This window comes from Pan troglodytes, chromosome 1 (genome assembly GCF_028858775.2).
Source record: "Pan troglodytes isolate AG18354 chromosome 1, NHGRI_mPanTro3-v2.0_pri, whole genome shotgun sequence".
NCBI classification, from domain to species: Eukaryota; Metazoa; Chordata; class Mammalia; order Primates; family Hominidae; genus Pan; species Pan troglodytes.
In genome coordinates, this window is record NC_072398.2 from 32,228,963 (window position 1) to 32,239,065 (window position 10,103).

At 35.1% G+C, this 10,103-nt stretch overlaps 1 protein-coding gene across 32 annotated transcripts in view; it reads left to right on the forward strand.

Annotated features, from left to right (window-relative positions):
* ESRRG (estrogen related receptor gamma) overlaps positions 1 to 10,103 on the forward strand; it is a 640,701-nt gene that overhangs the window by 264,262 nt on the left and 366,336 nt on the right. For 21 of the 32 annotated variants that reach the window (XM_063791940.1, XM_063791925.1, XM_063791978.1 and 18 more), the window contains one exon: positions 9,986 to 10,103. The exons of the other annotated variants lie outside the window; for them this stretch is intronic. The gene's annotated coding sequence lies outside the window, so the exon portion shown is untranslated. The remainder of the gene's footprint in view (positions 1 to 9,985) is intronic. 32 annotated transcript variants of the gene reach the window in all.

The following is a 10,103-nucleotide window of genomic DNA, read 5'->3' on the forward strand; positions in this document are numbered from 1 at the left end:
GTCTTGTTCAGGGCTCATATTAGGGTTCTCTAGAGGAAGAGAATGAATAGGATATATGTATATACGAAAGGGAGCTTATTAAGGAGAATTGACTCACATGATCACAAGGTGAAGTCCCACCACTGGCCATCTGCAAGTTAAAGATTAAGGAAACCAGTGGTGGATCAGTTCAAATCCCAAAACTTTAAAAGTAAGGAAACCGATAGTGCAGCCTTCATTCTGTGGTCAAAGGCCCAAGAGCCCCTGGCAAACCACTGGTATAAGTCCAAGAGTCCAAAAGCTGAAGAACTTGGAGTCTGATGTTCAAGGGCAGGAAGTATCCAGCATGGGAGAAAGATGAAGTCCAGAAGACTCAGCAAGTCTGCTCTTCCATCTTCTCCTGCCTGCTTTATTCTAGCTGTGCTGGCAGCTGATTAGATGTGCCCATTCAGATCGAGGGTGGGTCCACCTCTCCCTCTCCACTGACTCAAATGTTAATCTCCTTTGACAACACCCTCACAGACACACCCAGGAACAATACTTTACATCCTTCAATCAAATCGAGTTGGCACTCAATATTAATCATCACAGAGTTATATACTAAAATGATAAAACTATAAAGGGATACAAGAGAATGGTTACCTTTAAGGTCAAGTTACTGATTGCCTCTGTATGGAAGGAAGAAGGCTAGGCATGGAAGGCACAAAAGCTTCTCAGGGAATAGTTTGTGTGTTAAGTTTTTAAGTTAGATGAGGGTACACTGGTATTTATTATATTATTCTTCAAACTTTATAGCAGTTTTATTTCTTATATTTTGTGTGCATAATACATTCAGTTTGGAATCTGAAACTTTTTTACCTGAGTTTTGGTTTTGGATATAATGGAATAAGCACAATTCACCCTATGTCTCCTACTGAATTTGAGCTATGAGAGCTGGACAGAATTCAGAGTCACTATGTGAGAATTTTGAAAGGCAAAGAGTAGGAGATCAGAACTGGAAATACCCCTAAGCTTGTAGTGAGTTTATCATTGTTCCCCTTCTGGTAGCTTCTAACTTGATCTCATAGTTGAAACCCAGAAGTGGACAGGGAGAGGTCCAGAAGACCTCTGGTTTGGCTTAAGGAGTGGTAGAGGCAGAGAGTGGCCTTCCTACCTTCCTCCCTTCCTTCCTTCCACCTCTCTCCCTCCCCACTCCCTCCCTCCCAACCCACTCCCTCCCTCCTTCCTTCCCCCTCCCTCCCTCCCCTCCCCTCCCCTCATCCCCCACTTCCCTTCCCTTCCCTTCCCTTCCCTTCCCTTCCCTCCCTTCTCTCCTGTCCGTCTCTTCTTTTTTCTCTGTTCCTTGCACTCAGGCTCCAAGTGCTAACAATGATGGCAACAGGTGCCTACAGGGGCCAGATGTCTGAGGAAGAGGAGACTTCTTCTCATTTCAGTGGAGCTGTGGTCCCAAGAGGGTGGAGCACATCAATGTTACTTTCCCTCTCCGTCTCTGTCTCTCTCCTTGCACTGTGTGGAAAAAATGTGGGCCTATGTGGCTGAGTAGGATAACTAAAGCCCCAGATTTCTAGTTGGAGGACTGAAAAGAGGACCCCAAGAAAATAGAAAATTAAGAGAATCCATTGGTTAAGAGCTTGGGAAAGGGACCTCATAAAGATGTTTATGAACTCCTGGCCGGGCCCGGTGGCTCATGCCTGTAATCCCAGCACTTTGATGGGGACTGAGGCAGGTGGATCACCTGAGGTCAGGAGTTCGAGACCAGCCTGGCCAATGTGGCGAAACCCCATCTCTACTAAAAATACAAAAATTAGCCGGGTGTGCTGGCTGGCGCCTGTAATCCCAGCTACTCAGGAGGCTGAGGCAGGAGAATTGCTTGAACCAGGGGGGTGGAGGTTGCAGTGAGCCAAGATCACGCCATTGCATTTCAGCCTGAGTGACAAGAGTGAAACTCTGTCAAAAAAAAAAAAACAAAAAAACAAACAAAAAAAAAACTGAAAAGATGTTTATGAACTCCTGGGCTCCCCAGTGGAGTGAGAATCCAATCCTAATTTAGCATATCAAAAACTTCCAGAATTAAACCAACAGATCCACCTGCACCTATGACCATACTGGACACTGGGTGGTGCACACACAGGAAAAATCTGAATAACTGCAAAAACTTTGAAAACTGACCTAGTTTTGAAACCATAGCTATGAGAAGGTCAGTTGGAACTTGTGGACTGAAACTCATCAATTTGATTGGTTGGTAAAACAAAAGTATCACATATTCCATAAGAGTTAAGCAAGACACATAGTCTCAAAACACATTAAAAATGTCCCAGATACTATCTAAAATTATTTGGCCTAAGAAAAACCAGAAAAATTTCAACCTACATCAAGAAGGCAATGAACAGATACGGATGTTTAGAAGATACAGATGTTGGACTTTTCTAACAGGCTTTTGGAGAAACTGTTATAAAAAATGTTCCAACAAGCAGTCACAAACACTCCTGAAACAAAGTTAAAGTAGAAAACCTCAGCAATAGGAAATAAGAAATAGAAAGAAAAATCAAATGGAAATTTTAGAATTGAAGAATACAATAACCCACAATAAAAATCTTATTGGGTCTGCTCAATAGGAAAATGGCAATGGAAGAGGAAAGAATCAGTAAACTCGAAAATAAATCAGTAGAAATTATCCAATCTGATAAACAGAGAAAAACCAGACTGAGAGAAAAAATAAACAGTCTCAAAGATGTGTGGGACAATTTTAAAAAAAAAGGTTTAACATTTGCATCGTAGGAGTTCTAGAATGGGATGACAAATAGTGTGGTGCTAAAACACACTTGAAGAAATAATGGCCAAAAAATGCCAACACTAGGAGAAAGAAAATAACCCATAGATTCAGGTTCAGTGAAAATCAAACAGTATGAATCCAAATAAATCCATGTTCAGACACATCATAATCAAAATGCTACAAAAATAAAGACAAAAAAAATCTTGAACAAGGGCAGAGATAAATTATGCATTTCCTATAGAGGAACAATTTAAATGACTGTAGATTTCTCATCAGAAACCATAGAGGGTAGAAGGAAGTGACACATATTTTAAGGTGCTGAAAAGAACTGCCAAACCAGAATTCTATATTCAGCAAAAATACTGCTGAGAAATGAAGGTGAACTAAAGACATCCTCAGATGAAGGAGAATTAAGGGAATTTGTTGCCAGCAAGTCAGCTCTAAGATAATTTCTAAAGGAAATTTTTCAGATAGAAGAAAAATAATACCAGAAGGAAATTTGGAACAAGGATGAAAGAACAGCAAAAGAAATAGTAAGTATTGGGGTACCTATAATAGACAATTCTTTTCCTCTTGAGTTCTCTAAGATCATTTGATAATTTAAAGCAAAACATTTAACATTGAATGATAGAGTTTTCAATGTATACAGATCTAATATATATGGCAACTACGACATAAAGAGGAAAGGATAAAGGGGACTATAGGATGATAATGTTTCCACATATTGATAAAGGAATCAATTCACCAAGCATATGTAACAATTCTAAATGTGCACTGAAAATACAGGAAGCAAAAACTAACAGAACTGAGAGTAGAAATAGGCAAATCTACAATTATAGTTAGAGACTTCAAAACTCTTCGTTCTGTAATAGTTAAAACTAAGAGAGAAAAAAATCATCAAGACTATAGAAGAACTGAACAACACCATCAACCAATTGAATCTAATTGATATTTTTAGAGCACTCCACCCAGTAACAGGAAAATACACATGCTTTTCAGGGGAGCATGGAACATTCATTAAGATAGACTATATCCTAGTTCATAAAACCAATGTTTAAAATGCAAAAAATGAAATAATATAAAATATGTTCTCTGACCTCACAAAATTAATGTATAAGTGAATAAGAGAAAGATAGGAAAATGTCTGAACAAATATTTGACAATGCATTTCTAAATAATCCATGGTCAAAGATGAAGTCTCAGGGGATTAGAAAATATTTTTAACTGAATGAAAATGAAAATGCACATATTAAAATGTATGTGATACAGCTAAAGCAGTGCTTACAGGGAAAGCTTATAGCATTATATGCTATTAGAAAATAAGAAAGATCTTCAGTTAATACTCTAAGTTTCCACCTTAATAAAATAGAAAAAGAAGAGCTAAATAAACTGAAAGTAAGTAGAATGAAGAGTATACTCATAAAGATATAAGCATAAATTAATAGTTTAAATCAGAAATACAATAGATAAAATCAGTAAAAACAATGAGCACGGTTTTAGAAATCAATACAATTGATAAATTTCTGGCAAGATCGACAAAGAAAAAAATGAAATACACAAATTGTCAATATCAGGAATAAATAGGGGATATCATCACAGATCCTACAGCCATTAAAAGGATAATAAGATAATACTATGAAAAAAATCGATGTAAAGGAATTTGGCAATGTAGATGGAATGAACATATTTTTTGAAAATCATGAAGTACTACCAAGATAACATAGGCAAACCAATACCTGTTAAAGAAATTGAATTATTGTTAAAAATCCTTTTGCCAAAGAAATCTCCAGGTCCAGGTAGTTTCATTGGTGTATTTTACCAAACAATTATAGAAGAAACAATGCCAATTCCAAAAAATTTCCTTCAGAAAATAGGTGAAGAATGAACACTTCCCAGTTCATTTTACGAGGCCAGAAGAGTAATCCTGGCCTCCAAAGAGTAACCCTTGTACCAAAACCAGACAACAAAACAGACGAGAGAGAGAAATACAAAGAAATATTTCTCATGACCATAATGCAAGCATTCTCAATAAAATACTAGCAAATCAAATGAAGATGTAAAATGAATAACATGTAATAACAAAGTGAGGTTTATTTTGTAAACCAGGATTGCAAGGCTGGCTCGATATTAGATATCAATCAATGTAATCCTCCAGAAAAAAAAAAAAAGCACATTGACAGGTTTATGTCAATTGATGCAGAAAAAATGTTTGCCAAATTTTAACATCTATTCATGATAAAATTCTCTGCAAAGTAGGCATAGAATGAAACTTCTTCATCTTGATAAAGTCCATCTACAAAATATCTACAGCTAATAGAGTTAATGGTGAAACACTAAATGCTTTCTCCCTATGATCAGGAACAAAGCAAGGATGGTCTACCTACAAAACTTCTATTCAATATTGTACTAGAAGATTATTGGAAATAAATAAAACACAGGTGACTTGATTTTCTAGGTAGAAAATCCCAAGAAAATTCCAAAAATCTCTTAGACATAATAAGTGAATTTAGCAACTTTTCAGGTTACAAGGTTAACATACAAAAATCATTGCATTTCTATATACTAGCAATGTACAATTGGAAAGTGCACTTAAAAAATTAAAAAAAATTATAATAGCTCCAAAAATGAAATATATAGTTATACATTTAATAAAATATTTCCAGGATCTATTGCTGAAAACTACAAATATGGATGCAATAAATCACAGACTATCTAACCTAAATAAATTGAGACATACACTATGTTCATGAATCAGAAGATTCAACAAAGTAAAGATGTTGGTTCTACCCAATTTGATCAATGGATTTAATGAAATTTCTATAAAATTCCTAGGCGGATGTTCTTGTGGACATAGACAAACTGATTCTAAAGTTTTTATGGAAAGGCAAAGGAGCTAGCATAACTGAACTGATTTTGAAAAAGAATAAACTTAAAGGAATCATACTTTCTGATTTTAAGACTTACTATATAGCTACACTAATCAAGACCATGTGGTATTGAAATAGACAATTACCAATAGACCTCAACAAGAATCCAGAAATAAACTCACATAAATATGACCAATTATTTTTTGACAATGGTACAAAAGCAATTTTGTCCTTTCAGCAAATGATGTTGGAAAAACTGAACATCAACAGGGGGAAAAAAGTTAAACCTTCACCTAAACCTCACATCTTATACAAAAATTAACTCAAAACTTAAAAGTGAACAAAAATCTAGATGTAAAACATAAAACTATAAAACGTTTAGAAGACAACATAAGAGAAAATTATCATTATCTAGGGTTAGGCAAAAAGTTCTTAAACATGGCACTAAAAATATAATCCATAAAACAAAAAATTGATAAATTGGTCTCCAACAAAATTTAAAATGTTTGCACTCTCACTATTAAGAAAATGAGAGGACAATTCTCTTGCTGAGAGGAAATATTTGCAAAGCACATAGCAGACAAAGCTCTCATAACAAGAGTAAATAAGGAATTTACAAGACTGAGTAGTAAGAAAACTAACAACCTAATTTTAAAATGTGCAAAAGACTTGAACAGACATTTTAAGAAAGGAAATATATGAAATGCATATAAACACATGAAAGGACGTTCAATGCCATTAGTTATGAGGAAAATGCATATTAAAATATTAATGAAATTTATTGCATATCACTAGAATGGCTAATTTTTTAAAGTGTGACTATACCTAGTGCTGATGAGACTGTAGAGCAACCGAAACTTGCACACATTGCTGATAGAAATGCAAAATGAAACAGCCACTCTGGAAAAGAATTCAGCCCTTTTTAAATACAGTTAAAAGTGATCTACTGTAGGATGCAGAAATCCCACTTGTGGATATTTACATTTGAGAAATAAAAAATGGATGATCACATAAAAATCTGTATATAATTATTTATAGCAGCGCTATTTGTAACTGTCCAAAACTGTAAACAATGTGAATGTCCTTCAAGGGTGAATGGATAGATAAACTGTGGTGCATCCATCCAATGAAACACTACTCAGCAATAATAAAGAACAAACTATCTGCCTGGCGTGGTGGCACACAGGATCCCGTAATCCCAGCACTTTGGGAGGCCGAGGTGGGTGGCTCAACTGAGATCAGGAGTTTGTGACCAGCTTGACTAATATGGTGAAACCCCATCTCTACTAAATACAAATAAATTAGCTGGGCATGGTGGCACATGCCTGTAATCCAAGCTACTTGGGAGGCTGAGACAGGAGAATCACTTGAACCTGGGAGGCGGAGGTTGCAGTGAGCCCAGATCGCTCCATTCCACTCCAGCCTGGGCAACAGGAGTGAAACTCTGTCTCAAAAAAAAAAAAAAAAAGGATCAATATACACAATAATTTGGACAAATCTTCATGCTGAGTGAGAGGCCAGTCTCAAAAAGTGACATACTGTAGTATCCCATTTTATGACATTCACAAAAAGATAAAATTGTAGTGCTGGAGACAGATCAGTGGTTGCCAGGAGTTAGGGGTGACAGGCAATTTGCCTATAAAGGGATTGCTAGTAGGAGTTTTGTAGGGCAGGGAATTGTTTTGTACCCTGATTCTTGTGATATTTACATTAACCTATTCATGTGTTAAGATTCATAGGGCTGTACACCAAAATAACTGTTGATTATGCTGTATTATAATTTAGAAAATAAAATTTTTACACTGATAAGAAAAAATAACCTTAGCACCATGGAATTACAGTATAGTGGAGAAGAGGTCGGGGAGAGATGATGGTTGATAAAATAAATGTCTCAAATAAACAGAATTGGACTTGGACTTACAAAGCATGCTAATAAAGATGTTTAGAGTCTTTTTTCTTACAAATTTAAGAATGATTGCTTATCAATTTTTCTGCAGTGAAATAGTTGCTTTCAAATTAACAGGGACCCACAAAGATATATTATCTTAAGTAGTTAAATATCCCCTACGCAAATTTGTTTCACTATTCATTTACTTACAGAAAACTTTCTTCAGGAATATATGAAGAGAAATTTCTGCCCAAACTTTAAAATTATTATAAACTTAAGATAATGATATTTGGGTTGACTTTCTGGTTATTGCTGAGAATTTGGCTGTGTAAAAAGGAGAGGTTAGAAAAATATTATCAAAGCAAAAGGAGAATTCTTTTGATAAGTGATTTGAATTAAATTATATCTCCCTCTCAATTATTTTCTGTGCACACTTACAGTTTCTACAAGATGTTGGACAAGTGATTTTGTTCTGTGCCTCAGTTTTCCCATATGCATAATGCAAAGATAGTTATTCTTGCAGCTAATATACTTCCTGAGACCATGTCAGCATGCACGTTGCATACATACTGAAACAGAAGACTCAAAGGCCTTTCAAAAAGAGCACCAGTATCACAAAGTTTCATCATTTTATTTTTTAAAACCAAATATATCTTTTCATCATTTCATAGTTTGAAGACTGATGAAGAAAATGACAGAAACTTGTAATTAGGGAAATGTAAAATATTTAAAGTTAAAAACTGTCTATGTAGCAGAAAATAAAGAAGAGAGATTACTTTATACTCTCTTTTTAAGTTTGAAAACCCACATCAAAAAATGAAAGAAAATCTAACCATGGATGCCAGAGTTTGAAGACTGTAAGAAAGGCCACGTGGAGGAAGAAATATGGACATACTTTAAGCTGTTTTAAAAGATAAAGAGATTAGCCAGGTGTGGTGGTGAGCACCTGCAGTCCCAGCTACCCAGGAGGCTAAGGTGGGAGGATCACCGGAGCCTAGGAGGTCAAGACTGCAATGAGCTGAGGCTGCACCATTGCACTCCAGCTGAGTGATGGAGTAAGACCCTATCTCAAAGAAAAAAAATAAAAAAAAAGAAAGAAAGAAACAAAGAAAGATAAAGATATCATGAGATATAGATATTTCTGCTACATTGGAGAGCTAGTATATATGATTTTAATATGGTTGTTTTAAGAAAATAGATCTTCTGTAGAAACTAATGTACATGCTTGTTGCTTTCCCCTAAAAAATATATATTTCAATATTGATAAGAACATATATGTTAAATAACAATAAGAGCAATCCTTAAAATGTCATTGTATTGCTATAGTTGCACCATATAAAGGAGATGTACATATGTATGATATTGGATGTGAACACTTCAACTGTGGTCACTTACTACACTGTGCAATAAAATGTGTGTATGTATGTACATGGCTTGTATGGAGAACTGTTTAATAAATATGTTGATTACTTGATAGCATGTTTTACAGTATTACTTTTCATAAAAATGGGAGACATGATATTTGCTGCTGTTAAACAGCATGTTCACAATATTTGCATTTACTGAGCAAGAACTAATGGTAACAGAATTTCTGTGTTAACACAAATATCTGGGCAGCTTATTTCAAGCACAGTTTATAATTATACATTCTAAAGATAAACTGAAGACTCTGCAAAATGTCATGTCTGCTTTTGGATGGCCTTTCCTTAAACATTTTTGTTGGCACTACTATAAAGCGTTAAGACTCTGGAACTTGTACAATATAGGAAAAAAGAATGTTATATTAGGTATGGATATAAAAGATGCTAATATTATCCAATATAGGGACTCAGCACATAGAGAATGCAAAGAAAACTTTAGTTCTGATTTCTCAAAAGGAATGCCATTGTAAAAGACAGTTCTAGTATCACGAGAGAAATTCAGTACTTTCTTAACATTATTAGTCAAGGGGTGAAAGTAAAATCTTGAAAATTAAATGGTCCATTGGATTATATTTTTAATGTGCATTGGAATTTTGTATTGTTCCAAGTGCTAAACAAGTGTTCCATGTTTGCTTTTTAAGTTTACTCCTTTTCCCTCTTTTAACTGTAACAAAGTTTTCAAAGACAAAAATGAACAAAGACCAGCAGTCCCAATTGTGCTATGAAGCCAGGTAGGAAGCTTGGCTAGTTCCCACTACAGCATACTTTGTAAATGTGTTTCTTAAACCCTTAAGGTAAGACTTAAAAAAAAAAATGGACAGTTGTCAAGGATGGTTGATTTTTAAGGCTTAACTACCTGAGCAATGTTCATTTAAAATAACATATGAGTCTCAATCCAAATGATCTGAGCTGAGCAAACGGCCGCTTTGTCCTTCCCTTCCAAAGGAAGTTCTGAGGTGCTACAAAATCTATGAGAGTGAAATTTCTTTGGTTAGTGCTCTTTATTCCTTTGTGATAATGTTTTTTTTTTTTTTTTTTTTTTTTTTTTGCTGCACAGCTTTAAAAAGTTGAAGTCTATTGGAAACCTTCTTATAAGAAACCTTCCTAGTCAGAGAATTCAACTTTCTTCTTTTCTTCATTCATGAAAATGCAGATCCACTGAGAAAGGGAATAAG